We start from the raw sequence: 16,668 nt of genomic DNA, 5'->3' as shown, positions 1-16,668 counted from the left end.
AGATGTGGCACATATATACAGTGGAATATTAATCAGCCATAAAAAGAAATGAAACTGAGTTATTTGTGAGGTGGGTGAACTTAGAGTCTGTCATACAGAGTGAAGTAAGTCAGGAAGAGAAAAACAAATACCATATGCTAACACATATATATGGAATCTAAAAAAAAAAAAAAAAAAGGTTCTGAAGGACCTAGGGGCAGGACAGGAATAAAGTTGTAGACATAGAGAATGGACTTGAGGACACGGGGAGGGGGAATTGTAAGCTGGGACGAAGTGAGAGAGTGGCATGGACTTATATATGCTACCCAATGTAAAATATATAGCTAGTGGGAAGCAGCCACATAGCACAGGGAGATCAGCTCAGTGCTTTGTCACCACCTAGAGGTGTGGGATAGGGAGGGTGGGAGGGAGATGCAAGAAGGAGATATGGGGCTATATGTATATGTATAGCTGATTCACTTTCTTATAAAGCAGAAACTAACACACCATTGTAAAGCAATTATACTCCAATAAAGATGTGAAGAAAAACAGACCTAAGCATTCATGTTTAAAATATAACCAAGTTGACCTTTCAAAGACATAGGACAGACTTTTTAATAGATAGTGTTAGGACAATGGTCTATCTACTTGGATAAAAAGAAATATGAATTGTACCTTATATATAAATATATATAATTCTAATTGCTCTAAAGAGCTAGAAATAAAATATCGTATTTAATATCATATAAAGGAAGGGGGCAAATGTTAAGCCTGTGTTGTCACTGGTTTGAACCCCTTAGAAAAAAACAAAATTCTTGGTAACACATAGCAAGGAATCTATCTTTGTAACTCAGGACCTTGCCCCTCTCGGCACCTCAAACCAGTTTCACATTTCAGAATCTGTCTCTTGCAATATTGCTCAGGATTTGCACCACTGGAAAAAAGGGGTGTAGAGGATATTAAGAATAACAAACTCCAGGTACTGTAGCACTGTTAGTGCTCTCTTTTTCTCTGTCTCTAATGCTGCTTAACCCTTTGTGTCAGCATCATTGTCTCCTGAGGTGGGTGCCCTTTTTTTTCATTCCAACAAATAAGCAGTTCTGGATTTTATTCATATATTGTAGTGATCCTAGATGATAAAAGATTATTTTTCAATGTCTTGAATATATAAAATGCCTGGAAAGAACTCATATTTCCCTAGTTCAGATCCATTGTTTTACCTTAATTTATCATTGAGATCTGGTACAGGGTAGCTAGATCTACACCTATATATCTATATCTATATATCTATCTGTCTATATCTATCTAATATCTATATATAGCTATATCTCTCTCTATATAGATATCTCTATCTATATCAATATATCTATATCTATGTATATCTATATCTGTACATCTATATCTACATCTATATTTATACCTTTTATTTATATATATCTAAATTAACTGTAGCCCAAATAATCCTGCATAATTAAAAACATAAAATCTCAGTAAACCAGAACTGTTCATTTAGCCTTCAGGTTTGAGGACTGCCCATCTTGTCTGGTTTGGTCAGCCTGCTGCATGCATCTCTTACTTTCCTTCCAGCCACAGCAGGCTCTATCTATGGTCCTGGTAGAAGCACAAGATGGCAGGAGGAAAGATGCAAGGCTACTCTGGGCCTGGGATTAGACTTAGCACTCTCTCCCTCCAGTCTCACTTTATTGATATAAGCCCTTCACATGGTCAAGCCCAAAGTTAAGGTAAACGGAGGTAAAGAAGTACACTTCTGCAAGATCCTTCTTGCAGACGGACATACACAGATCACATGGCAAACAGTAAGAATCAGGGAGGAGTGAAAAACTGGAGCCAGTAATGCCATCGACCACAGAAAACAATAACTGTCTTCACTGAGATTCAAGCTCACCCCCGTGGGCTTGGGAGTAGAGTCTGTTATCAGAAGACAGAAGGAAGGGGAGCTCATAGAGATAATACTAAGAGGACCACATTACAGATCATATGTTTAAACATAAAAAAAAGACTGTTACTTTTACAGGCAGGTTTAAGAACATTCATATGAAATATTTAAACAAGAGATACAATTCATTGCTAACATGTACAGAGGTCCACAGCTGCCTTGTTCTCAAATTTCCTCTTCTTCCTCCTAGAGCTTAGAGTGTACTCTGTGGTATCAGAAATGAGTAAACGTCAACCACACAACCTGCTGCAGGCAGAGAGAATATTGAATGTATTACCCAGAAAGTGCCCGAGGGTTCATATATCTATCCAGCTAACTCAAACTGGAAGTCACTTTTCTCACTGAAAGGAGAGTAGTATAAACCTTCTGCTACAGGGCTTGCAGAAAATACAGATGAACAAAAGAGAATAGGTGGAAAGCTGTACTATCCCCAAAATGGAAAAAAGTGACATTCCTCAGTCATTATACTTTCAGCCTTTTTCACTGGGTAGAAGTTCAATCTAACAATACAGTAGAATGAATTTTAAGCAACTGTGACCTCATTATTTCTATATGTGAAAAAATGTACACAATAAATATTTTCTCAGCAAAATGCAGAAAGCAATGTAGAGAGAATATTCTTAAAATAGTAATAGTAAAGGCTTAACACAGGGAAATGAACCCAAAACAGAAATGTAAAGGGACAGAATAGTGTGGGAAGAACATACAAGTATCAATAAAAGAAGAATACAGAGAAATATGTACTACAGTTCATCAGCATAAAGGAGCCAGAGTTAACCTAGGCTTCTATTGTATAATACTGCCTTTCAAATATATATATATATTATATACATATATATTCTTAAGGAATATCATCTTAAAATGTTTATAGTTCTCATTAGTTTTAAATGCACAATTATTTTGTTATATTTTGTGATATCCTATAGGAACCCCTCCATTAGTTATCAATAGATTATTAGATTATAGGTTATTAATAAATGTGTTGTTATTAATAGCCCAGTTGGAAACATAATGCTAGTTAACAGTATAGACTGCTCAGCCAGGCAGCCTGGTTTTATGTCACCATTCTACCACTTACCCCTGAGTAGAAGCAGATAAGTTATGTAACTTCTCTGTGGTTTAGTGTCTCCTTTGTAAAATGTGTAGATAATGAGGGTATCTTCCCATAGGATTTCTATAAGGGCAAAGCACTTAAGTCAGAGCTTGGAAAGTATCTGATGAATTATAAGAATTAAATAAATTATAGAAAAATTAATATCATTATTATTAATAATATGAAGATTTTTATATTGAGAGTGAAACAAGAAAGTCCACCCACCTCTTGCAGGAAAATATGTCTTACATAGCTTATTCTCAGAAAGCTTTGCAATAAATTGTAAAAGGCTCTTAGTGATAATTTCCCACCGTGTGTTTATGAACCTACCTATACATGAAGCAAATAGTCAAACTGACATATTCAGGACTCTTCCTCTCTTTCTAGGATCTCATACCATTTTATTTATGCAAATAGCTCAATGTTTTCTAATGATTCAAAATTTAAAATGGCAAAAATGACCTAAATTCTTTACATAATCCTTTTTTATTTAAAATGAAAATAAAATAGCCTTTCACAGAATGTTTGATGCTTTGTCCCTCTTGCCTGAGTTTTATATAAGATCTAGACTACTCAACACACTGTGTGTATATCCACGATTTCCATATATAATTATCGTACAAGGCTCTGCTTGATCTGGTCCCACCTACTTTCACAATGTATTTGGAGCTCTGTTCCCCTCATTTGATAAACTCTACCCACCTTGGTATTTCTGTTGCACTCTAACATTTTGGGTTCATTTTTTTCATAGATTTTTGCCCTGCTCCCACTACCTGGAATGTTTCTCCCACTAATACTTTCATGGTTGTCGCCTTCCTGAACTTAGTGTTCAAATTAAATGTATCTTTCTCAGAGGGGATACGCTTCTATTAATCAGTATGTTAGTATGTGTTAGTTGGTATTAGTCAGTTTGTGTGGGATGCAGGTAACATTCACTTCAAATCAGATTGCCTTAAATAATTTAAAAAATGTATTTTATATAAAAGCCAATCTTCAGATACAAATAAGTATCAAAATTGATTGATTGAGTGGATTAATGATATCAGGGGAAATCTACATTCAATCATTCTCTCCACTACACCATCCATCAACTAGCTTCTTCCTGACTTGTTTCATTTCTGGCTATAGAATGGCTTCAAGTAAAATGTTTTCCTGTTCACGTCACTATGTGTGAGACAAAGAACTTTACAACGTTTTATTCACCCATGAAATAAAGTCATTTCTTTCTATCTAATTGGACAAACTTAAATCATGTTACCAGCGACCTGCACAGTCAACAGAGGAGTGTGTGTTGATTGTCTATGGCTCTGAATGGAATCATCTTCCCTCTGACCAGTTTTTGCATGGTGTCAGGAGGTTGGACACATACTGACTGTGGTTATGTTGAGATGGAGTGAGAGAAGAGTGAATGTTGGATGGGCAACCAAAAAATATCATCCAATTTATGTTAAACACTCCTAACCATTCACTTTCTATCAGATTCCTATATTTTAGTTTCTTCATACCACTTAGTAATATTTTTATTCACTGACTTATTTTATTTATCCTTTATACCCCTACTAATTGTAAGCCTCTTGACAAAAGGAAAATATATATAGTATTTTCCCGACTATACTCCTAGATATCCCTAGAATAGTTTTGGCTCAAATACACAATCAGTGAATATTGGTGAAATTAATTTACCTATTATTCAATCGGCTAATGAGCAAAGGAACTTCTTGGGAAAAAATAATTGTACAAATGAGAAGGTAGTTATCTTAAATTCTGAATCCGTCTTTGTTAATGTGCATTTATACATGTTTATGGGTCTGCATAAATTAAAGATCCATAATTCTTTCCTTTTCAACATTCATTTTGTGGCTGTTATGTAAACTTGGCCTGTGTCAGTAACTAATCATGACCTACAAACATTAGTGTTGACTCAAAAATGATTCAATTCTCACAGGAAGTAATTTACACATCAAGAGAACTGATTACATTAGATCATTTCCAGGATGATTGTGAAACTGTCCCTTATCACAGGGATGAATGAAGCCAATTTGCCCACATTGCATGGGGATACCCAGTACACTCTTGTCTTCAATCTATTGAATGAAGAGGAAAGAGTCACTGGAGCTCCAAAAATGTACTATACATTCTAACCAAAGATATTAAGAATATTTTAGATTCCACCAGGGAAAAATAATAAAACATAAATAGAAATAAATTATGGTATTATTTAATTAATGGGGAAGTTCAATGTGCTCTAGAGAAAATTTATTACAATAAATAGAGCATCTTATTCTTGCAGTGCATTGTAATGAATATAAATCAATGAATTTTTTTTTTTCCTCAAAAAAAAACAGTCACTAATTCCTTATAAACTGTATGTACCAGTCTCATTAGACTAATACTTGACTCGGATGCTTCATTATCTTGGCAGGAGCTATGTTACTGGGCTTCTCTGCCCCACACTCCTTCTCTCTGAGACCCTCCTCCTTCGGTTTGCATGACATCCTTGACCTCCTGCTTCTCCTCACAGCATCTAACTTTGCCTCTTCTGTCTCCCTTATAACGTCTTCTTCTAACAATCACATCCTAACTGTTGAGGGTTCCCAGAGCTTTCTTAACATAATTATCTCCAAGCATGACATTCAGAAAGTATTTATTTGTTTCTCCTAAAAGTACATGTCTTTCCATAGTTGACCTCTCGTTCAGTGGCAGTCATCCAATCTGCTACTCAAGCTGGGGTACTTGGGTTCACTCATCCTTCTTCCTTTCTTGTCACACCTATTTAATCCCAAACCCTGCCCTCTGTGTTCCAGAGTATATTCAATTCTGTGCTCTCCGTCACAATCCTAGCTCGGATCTAATGAACACTGGCATTTTTCTCTACTTTGAGTTGCCTCCACAGTTCTCTAGCCAATGTTACTGCTTCCCACACAGCCAACGGACTGAGACTCTCATCTCAAAACCATTTTTTATACTTCTTTCAAAAAATATCTCGAACAAGATAGAGTAAAAAATTTGAAGTTAACTAATCATGTCAGACTTCTGCTATGTTTTCCCAATAGTTGCATATTCTTAGGATATGAAATGTACCAACTCTGGATTGTAGATGGTGTTTAAAAATAAATGTTCTGCCACATCTCTAGAGGGTAATGAACAATATGATAGATTTCACTTTACAGAAAAAATAATACATGATGATTTCAATGCTAAATTCTTCCTATGCAACTGCTTCTTTTGTAATCCTCCTAAAGCAATATATTTTTATCATGCCACTCACCTACTCAAAAATTTCAATTTCTTCTTTTTTGCTTCTAATGTCATGTCTAAATGAGTTAATTATTCAAAGCACTGAAATTTTGTCCCACCTTATCTTTTAAACCATATCCTCTTCAACTCCCCTATAAAACATCTGGTTTAATAAATGTCTTTTTTGGAATCCCCCAAATACCTTGCACACTCTTGACTTTGCAGTTCTGCTCCTTTAATCACTTTTGCATGTCATGTTGTCACCATTCAATTTCATCCTTCAAACCCTGTTGATATTTCCAGGCCTAAGTCAAGTCCCACCATTTTCCATGAAGTCATCCCAGAACCGTTTAGTGCCTTGAGCATATATCTCCATTGAACTGTGAGAATTATCACTTGAGTTTGTTATTGGTTAACTAATTGCACACTGGTTCATGCAATCTTCCAACTTTTTGTTATTATATTTCAATTTAAATATGATTTTTTGACTATGTCACCATACTTTGTTCCTGAGGGTAGGCTGTATATCTTAATTACTTATAACTTATTCATTGCCTTCCATGCTTTATAATGACCTTGAATTTTATTTTGAAGATAAAGATTTAACTCAGTTATCACATTACCAAATCCCTCATGTTCCTATGTTTTATTTATACTCCAGTAACACAAAAGACCAGTTTTGAAATATTTTTAGATTGCTTTCAAAAAGATACATTTAAATAGAGATTATGGGAAAAAAAAGTTGTGCAGCATCTTCATATATAACTTATTTATTTTAAAAAAGTAACTGTATAGTTGCATGCTAAAATTCAAATGATTTTGTACAATAACGCTGAATTTTCATTTTTTTTAATCTTTGTAAATAATTTCAAAATATTAATGAAATCCTATTAAAGTTATCTACCACCACTCTTGAAATAGTGTAGGGTTCTTTTTGAGACACTGAAACGAAATGCACCAATTTGCTGCATTATAACTACTTTAAAACTTTTATTCTGGAGGCAAGCAAGATTAACTGATCTGTATGTGACAATAACATCAGTAACTGAAATAGGCAAAATGAAGTATCAGAAATCCATCTTCCAACTATGTCAAAATATTAGCTGAAATGGCCTCATAACTTAATGAAGCACTAAGGTAAGATGCTCAATAGAATGCAAAACCTCAGATATAATTTTAATTTTCAGAGGTTAGGAATCCACAGAAACTTCTTTCTTCATTTGTAATAGTCTTGGATGGTTGGAAAATTGCAAGATGAAAATGGTAGTAAACAGCAGTAAAGTATTCTTTTCCATTTTTATGGCTGTAATGAGTTGTAATGGAGGTTTGTTCAGCTTATTAAATATCTCTGTACTTTCCTGTCCACTTTCATCTGGAATACAATAGAATCCTCACACTTGAGCTATGTATCTTTTGAAATTAGCAGGATACAAAGCAGTATACTTGATATTCAGACTATCCTGTCAGTAAATTCTGTATAGACTATTGTCTAAGTAAATACAGGAACCTGGCTGAACAGGAGATATTTAATGAAACTTTTTGACACACAATTCTTTTTTATTAAGTGAATACAAAGAGAGCCAGACATACACTATTATAGTGTAATTAATAAATTTTTCAATTCTTAAAACGATTTTTCTAGATTATTTTCAGGACAATCAGACATTTTCCTTTTAAAAGTATGTATGAACATTATAAATCAAACAGCACCATATTTCTTAGATTTGTGGGTCACTAAAATTTTTTAACCTACTTTTTGACCATTTGTTGAGACTTAAAATCAGGAAAAATTTTGAAACAACTATTTTAAGAAAAAATATTTGAATACATTTCCAGAGTCATTCAGGCATTCTGATGGAACCATAAGAAAAGAACATCAAAATTGACCTAAGCAAGGAAAAAACTTCCTCCTACCTCCTGTGTTCTGTGGCTGAACTAACATGGTAGATGGACTACTGGTTACAATATGATAGATTAATAGGACAACACTGTACACATTTTATTTAATAGATCTGCCATATACATAGGAGTCACCACAGGAAAATGAAGACTGAAAAGAGACTAAGTCAAGTGCCCATGTGCCAGGTTGAACAAAGAGGCAATTGTGGAAAAGTAACTAAAAGATACAGGGCAATCTCAGGAAGATGGGAGTCACTTTCACAAAGTCCATTTGTACAGGTTTCTCTTGCTCTGCACCCCACTCCTCTGGTGATAAAAAATATTTCTTTCTTCCTGGTATAGAGATGGCATCTTTCACATGGGAGTCTCATCTCCTGCATTCAGGGAGCCAAGGGGAGGTCACAGTGCCGTTCTTACACCTGCTGTTTTTCAAGTGCCTTTAGCTCAAGATAATCAATACACCAAAGTGGCATATTTGGGGTTGGTCAGTCCTGAATGCCTTCACTGAACAGAGACTAAACCCAAAGGCAAGATTTCTTTACAAAGAAACTCTGAAGTTGAAAATTAATCATCTAAGTCTGCTCTCTCAAATAAGTTGAAAGTAGAATTTTTAAATTATTTCCATATTTGGGAAGTAATAGTCTTTTGAACTGAAAAAATACCATCTTCACAAAAAGTTACATATTTTCAGGATGCATTGGCAGTTTGGATGTACACAATTTCTTTTTCAGCATTGTCTAAAATTGCTAAATAGTTGTGTAAACAATTTCACTATGTGAAGCTGCTTATTTGTTCTGTTCCTTCTTTCCCACTATTTTTTTTTTTTTTTTTGGTAAGAGCACAACCCATAATCAGGTCATAGGTAGACATATAAGGAAGACATTTCTCTAGAAAAGTTACTTGTATATTTTTTTGCAACAAAAACACAGCTGAACATCAATTTTATCCTTCACAAGACTGAGAATGCATCTGGCTTTAACATAAAATCAGCACATACTAGTGATCTCAGAGATAAACAACAAAATAGGGCTGCTACAGAAAGAGGTAAGCAAAGAATTAACCAACACACATTTGTAGCAGTGAAACAGTGATACTGATACTTCACACAGAGTATCTGCTCTCATGTTCCTGGACTTTTATTCATTTGCTACATTATTTTTTTTTCAAAAAAAAAGATTTATATATTTGAAACTTTCATTAACTCACTATAAAATTTCTCAGATTTAAAGTGGACTGTTGTCTAAAGAAAAGAATTGTATCTAATCTGTGAGAATCTGTAGGAATTTTTGTAAAGTTACTTTCTTTTTTCAATTGTAATTTTTCAAATTGCTTCTCTCACATGGTTCCTTGTGTGCTTTAATAAAGAAAACAATTCCAACTATAGATCTACTATTAAAAAGAAAAAAACAAAACAAAACAGATTCTCAGACTCAAAGCCGAAAGTGACAATGACATAGAGAGGAAAACTATAGTGTTGCTTTTGAAAGTCAAACTTTCATCAAAGATAAAAATGTATGATTCATGAGCACATAATTAAATGATTTGTAAAAGAGGGATCCCCATTCTCAGGAGATAAAATAAGCTCATATTTAGGATCTAAACAAGAGGTGAGTGATCTTTTCTCTGAAGGGGAAGATAGGAAATATTCTCGGCTATGGGCACCCTATTGTCTCAGTTCCGTTATCAAAATCTGCAGTTGTGACAGGGGAGACACCACAGGACAGACATTAACAATGGCAGCTTCCAGGTCATAGCTTGAAAATTTTGGATTTAGACAAACAGAAATAAGAACTCAGACTAAATATGGGGCATAACTCACTCTCTTGTCAGAGAGATGCATGGACAGGATACTTAAAGCCCTGAGCAGAGTCCCTGTTTCAGAGTAGAGAGTCTTAAACCATGCTAGCAAGAAAATATTAGGAGGCCCTGGAAGTAATCTTCAGACTCGACATTTATAATCTCCCACACAAACCAACAGAAAAATCCATTGACTAAGTCAACCTAGACGTATGACATTCTCCAGAAGAACAGAGAACACTACCTTGCCACATTTGTTGTACAGTCTCAAACAGACCAAGTTAGGGATGGTTATTTATAGGAGTAAAAGACTCAGTTCAAGTGCTTTAAATTTGGTCTTCTGAGGTGGGGAGCTTTTTAAAATTGAACTTTTTTTTTTTACACAATAGTATAGGATCAGTAGATAAAGTGGGGTGAGAATTTTGAGATAAGTTTTGATACAGCTCTTATCATGATAAGTGAGCGGTTTCTCCAGGTGTGAAAAATTTGTGACAGCTGTTTGCTCAGATGAGAAAACTGTTTACTCTGACACTTTTGTTGCAACACTTTTCTGAAGCAAACTGTGAAGTTATTTATTGGTTTTCAGTCTCAACTTCCTGGGTGAGGATTTCTTGGAGCAAATATTTAAGTCATATTGACATCAGGGCTTCTATTTCTGAGGTAGGAAGAGGTAGGAGCACTTTCCAGAAGAGAAAGGCACTAACCACGTGATGTAGATTTTCACCCTACAGTAGTTTTATTTCCTGCTTACATTTCTTTCTCCCAACTAGTCAGTGGACTCTGTGGGACCAGAAACGTGAATATTTTCAGATCCCTAAAAATTATGGCTGTTTATTTTAAAATACTTTTATTTGATAGAAAAAAAAGGATAAGTAAGAGGTAAATATAATGAATTCTGTGATATGCAACATACATCTCTGTTCTGGAATGGAGATGTTATTCTACCACCTATTGAGTGTGGTCAAATGACAACTCATGGCTACAAGCCTCAGCTGAAGGAAAACTACTTTTCTCAATGTTGTTTTCTTTCTGTGGGAAGCTCCCTGCAATGATCCACCACACAGAAGTATAAAGGCCCTCCTCCCAACTCAATACAACTCTCACGTGCCATCTTCATTCCAGAAATCCCTATGGGGTCAGTGGAAACCTTTATTGGGAATGCACTGGCTCAACTTTTCCATACATCCAAACTTCCTTCCTTCTCTTCTCTTCCAAGGATGTCAGTTCCAAGAGCACTGACCCATAAATGTCCATCGCAGGTAATACACCATATCCTTCTTCCTGTGGAACCCTACTTGAATGTATGGGGGACAGGAATGGTCAAAAAGCAATTTTAAGAAGGAATTTTGGAGTCAAAACACTAGCTGCTCCGACAACAATGAGACACTTATCATTGGAGGTAGTTGAAGCATAAATAGTACCTGACAAAAGGTGGCTATGTAACTTATAAAACCTTCAGGGGTGGTAAATCAATATAGTATATTGTGGAGGGACCACTGACACAAAGTGTGAAATCTTAGATGAGAAGTATAGTAGAAGAGAAATCGTGGCTGCAAAGACAGTGGAATTGGATGGCCATTACTATGTTTGTATTGTATTGTTAATACAATCTATAAAAATAATTTAAAAGCTGAAAATAATTACTGATTAAAAAAGAGTCCAATTAACTTCAAATTCAGGACTTTTTCTTTTCAAACTCATTTCATAGCTGAAGTCTCAGGACAACAAACAACAAACTAGCTAAAAGGACAGATGATTTCTCTTAGGAAAGAGAAGATGTAAGTACTTTCTCACCTGGGGTAGAAGCAAGTGGACATCAGTAAGAAGAGTTTCAATAGAATAGTTGAAAAATTGGTAAAGGCTGAATGTGGTTTTTAAATATTTATACATGGACAGTATAATTCTGTGACCTGGGACTATGGAAATTGAGGAAGTCTATTTTGAATGCTATTTCTCCATAAATTCTACTGAGCACTGTCAGAAAATATCAGAAAGAGCCCTAAGAGTGTTCACTAAGGTGCAAACCTAGAGTCGGGGAATAGTAGCTGTACAGAAAATGCAAGGAATTTCACCCAGAGCTTTCTCCCCCATCTCCACTGTAAAACAAAGCTTTAATATGTGGGTTTAAGGACACAAAGCATTGCTGCCATTTGGGCACTGGTAAAACTCATTGCATCTGGTAGAAGGAGAAAGGTGGAAAGAAAATTGCTCCTAAGGGAAGGGCTGGAATACAAATCAGCCCACAACTACAGTCACTGGAGGATGAGGGAAAATGAGGGTACATTCTTGAGACCCAAAAACACAGTGCATACCTAAGGATAAGGTTTAATTAGAAAAACAGAGAATTAACTCCTCCAACTGTCCTCCTCACTGTCAAGCTAGAAAACTTGGAATAACAAGCCATAGCAGATGACTCCTGGAAGGACAGGAAAGGAATGAGAGAATGCCAGCAACTTTCTGTGAGGCACAGCACAAAGGGAAAAGTGAAATTTCACATTTCAACTCGATTGCTCTGAAAAATCAATCTGCACTACATATATCTGCAGGAATCTGAAGCCAGTAGTTCATTGAGTGTAGCCATAGCAACCAAAAAAAAAAAAAAGAGAGAGAGAGCAAAAATTCAAATTCAACCATACTCTGATTATGTTAACTTAATATCCTGCATTAAAGGCTTAGTAGAAGAAAAGGAGTGCCCGTTTCCAGGTATAACCTCTACCTCGGTCTCTACTGACCAACACAAGATGCCTGGCTTTTAGCAACGACAACAAAGACACATAATGAATGGCAAGAAAAAGGTCATTCAGTGATACAAACAATACTCAGAACCACACACAGGCAGGACACTGTCTAACAGAATTTAAAATACCTATGATTAATATGTTAATGATGCTAATGAAAAAGGTGTCAGATCAGATGGGAAATTTTTTAAAGATGAAAACTAAAAGAAAAATCAAATGAAGATAGCATAATTTTTTAAAATACGAAACAAATGTTTTTTTTATAGGAACTTTGGTAAAATCATCATATCCAAGGAAAGAATCAGTGAACTTGAAGATGACTCATTAAAAATTATCCTGAAACAAATTTTATCATGAAACACAGTGGGGAAAAGGAGGAAGAAGAAAAACTGCAAAAAAATCAAGAGGAGCTATGAATCAGCATTAAATATTGTAACATACATGTATTTGAATCCCAGAAAAATAATAAAAAGTATTTTGAGATATACTGTTAGAGGATTTTCCAAAATTAATGACAAAGAGCAAGCCATAGACTCAAAAATCTCAGAGAAAACTAAGCAGGAAAAATATCTCCCTGGAGGGGGAAAAAAATCACCTAGATATATCATATTCAAATCCTACAAGCTAAAGGTAAAGAAAATTCTTGAAGGAAGCCAGAGAAAAGACATTATGCATAGAGGAAAAAAATAAGAAATGAGAAGTCTTCCAGAGTGAAACTACCTAAGTTAGAGGACAATGATATCAATAAATTGGTGAAAGGGGAAACAAAAAATCTATCAAGCCACAACCCAGAATTCTATCACCATCAAGACACAAATAGGCTGAAAATAAAGGATGAAAGGAAACATATTCTGTAAGAATAAAACATAAAATAGCTGAAATGATTAAGTTAATTCCATTAAAATGGGTCTTAAAATGTGTTGCTAGAGACAAAGAAAAAATATTTCATAATGATAAAAGTGTTCATTATTATGAAGATATACAATTGTATATACTTGTATACATACAAGTAAAAGCAAAGCTCAAAAATATAGGAAGCAAATACCAAAAGAATTGAAGGGAGAAATAGGCAAATCAATAGTAATGGTTGGAGAATTCAGTGATGGATAAGTTTACTAGACCGAAAATCAGCAAAGGTATAGAACCCCTGAACAATAAGAATAAATGAAAGTGTGAAGCAACCCTAGCCTGGGAAGGACATGGTAACCAATGCCTTAGGACCCTCAGGGATAAGATGTTGGTCATGAGATAAAATAAAAACCCAGAAGGTAAGGGGGATTAAAAATGGACAGCAGGGCTTCCCTAGTGGCGCAGTGGTTGAGAGTCCGCCTGCCAATGCAGGGGACATGGGTTCGTGCCCCGGTCAGGGAAGATCCCACATGCCTCAGAGCGGCTAGGCCCTTGAGCCTGCGCGTCCGGAGCCTGTGCTCCGCAACAGGAGAGGCCACAGCAGTGAGAGGCCCGCGTACCACAAAAAAAAAAAAAAAAAAAAAAAAGGACAGCAGAGGATGGAGATGACTGTCTTGTTGTGGTCCTGAAATTAGCCGCAGAAGCAAGGGCTCACATTTATTCCATTAACCTTCATTTTCTAAGTATCTCAGCAAGAAAGGTCCATCGGAAGACATTTAAGCCCTATTTACAAATTGTTATGCTGGAGAAACTTGCCTTGACCCACATTATTAATCCTTCCAGTGGCAGCCTCACTCAGTGACTGATAAACTTGAAGGGCAATTCTGAGGGGCCATCACACTGCAGAGCACCCAAGGTGCCCTTTTTGTTGGGAATGCAAATCATCTCCCTTTACCCAGTTTTTATTTCCCTCCCTTCCACGGGTGTCAATCTCCAGAGAACTCACCAATAAACATCCTTCAGGCTAATCTCTGTCTCAGAATCTGTTTTCTAGTACCTGGGAACCCAACTTGCTAGTCAGGTGGGGAATCATTTTTTCTCATTTTCAATATAAAGCATTACTCTATCTTCTCCCATCAGTGGGCAGAATTTTTTCCTTTCATATTTTGGCTCTTACAAATAATTACATGCATTTTTCTGGCCTTCATCATTTTTTAAGTTTCAGCTCAGCTTCAATCAGGTTTACTTGATTGAAAATATTTGACAATTTTATGTACATAAGCTTTTAACATAACAATACCTTGAGCAACTACTCAGATTTCTTAAGTATTTCATCCTTTTCTTCCTCACTGATACTGCCTCATATTGTATTTTTGTTTTTAACATGTTTATTGGAGTATAATTGCTTTAAAATGGTATGTTAGTTTCTGATGTATAACAAAGTGAATCAGCTATACATATACTTATATCCCCATATCTCATAAATTCTTTAACACACTTTTCCATTCATTTTAAGCTATGGTTACACCTAAAGGCTGTTGAAATTGTATGTTATATTTCTCATGACCTTTTTGAAATCTACTTTCCTAATAACTTTTGTTCAGTTCTGACAATTCTTCACATTACTTTCATTGTCTATTACAAAAAATAAAATGAAGCAGACTGTTCCTTTTAGGTTCCTTCCATATCATACACTTGTTTTTCATATCTGGTCACATTAAAAACAAAATAGCAATATCTATTGTCACTTCGACTTTCAAAGAGATGACAGTACTTCTGTTTTACTTTCTACTAGGTGGATTTTACCTAGACAATATAAAAATTTGAAACAACATATTTACATTACTAAAAATGCCATGTAATAAATCATATGGCAATTTATTATTTTTATTTTTGCTATAATCAGTTTGCCATAATATATAAAGCTTGCCATAAATAATTTTATATATGGTTTCATTTTCATCTCTTAAGTTTATATATGACTGCTATTTTTTCTGAAATGCAAAACTGTCTTTTAAAAAGCATTAAAGCATTAACCAGTGAAGAGAGGAAACATGGAGAAAGTGATTAACATTTCATTAATTTTTTGTTTATTCACCCTTTATACATCAATATTTATTAAGTGCTACTATGTTCCACATGTTATTATTAAACTTGAGGCTATAGAAATAATAAAGAGGAAAAAATAAATCTAGAGAAAAATCTCTGCTCCCATGGAATTTATAATCTAGTGAGATGAGATACACAACAAACAGACAAGTAAATTATTTAGGGCCTTTTTGTAAATTATTTAGGGCCTTTTTGTAAAGGGCCAAATAGTATACACTTTGTTGGTTATATGGTATCTCTTTTAACAACACAAACCTGTCACTGTAGAGGCAAAGGAACCACAGACAATACATAAATAAATAGACATGGCTGTGTTCCAATAATATCTTATTTACAAATAAGTGATATGGACAAAAATTAAGTAGGACAAGGGTACTAGGGAGTGTGTGTGCAATTTTAAATAAGGGGGCCAAATAATGCTCACTTTGAATGTGATACTTGAGCAGATTATAAAAAGGTAAGGATGTAAATCATTTAGATATCCAAAAGAAGAATGGCCCAGAGAGCAAAGGACGCATGCAAAGAAATATGTTAATTACTAAATTGTAATGTGACATACCAGGGATGATATTTTGTAAGTTTGTGCAATACAGTTGTCCTTTTTTTCTTTGTAAACTAGTGTCTGTTCTATGCCAATGACCTTTTACAAGTGCATTAGACTCTCAGTGCCTTAGTTTTATCATCTTTAAATGAGGTAGTAATGGTATCTGTCTTATAAGCTTGTTAAGTGGATTAAATTACTTAATACTGGTAAACAAATTTTGGCACAAAGTATATGCTATATAACTGTTTGTTAAATATATACATTTATTTTTTTGGAAAACAGATACTCTACCAAGCATACTTCAATCATATCAGTATAGAGGAGTTGAGAGTCATGGAGAATGGTTATAAATAACTGTGATTATTCCACAGGCATAAATATAAATATAAATAAATAAATATAAATATAAATAAATAAATATAAATATAAATCTTCATAATTTTCATATAACTAACCTGAAACTGAT

Source organism: Physeter macrocephalus, chromosome 10 (assembly GCF_002837175.3).
Source record: "Physeter macrocephalus isolate SW-GA chromosome 10, ASM283717v5, whole genome shotgun sequence".
Classification (NCBI taxonomy): domain Eukaryota; kingdom Metazoa; phylum Chordata; class Mammalia; order Artiodactyla; family Physeteridae; genus Physeter; species Physeter macrocephalus.
Note: the sequence above shows the minus strand (reverse complement) of the source record.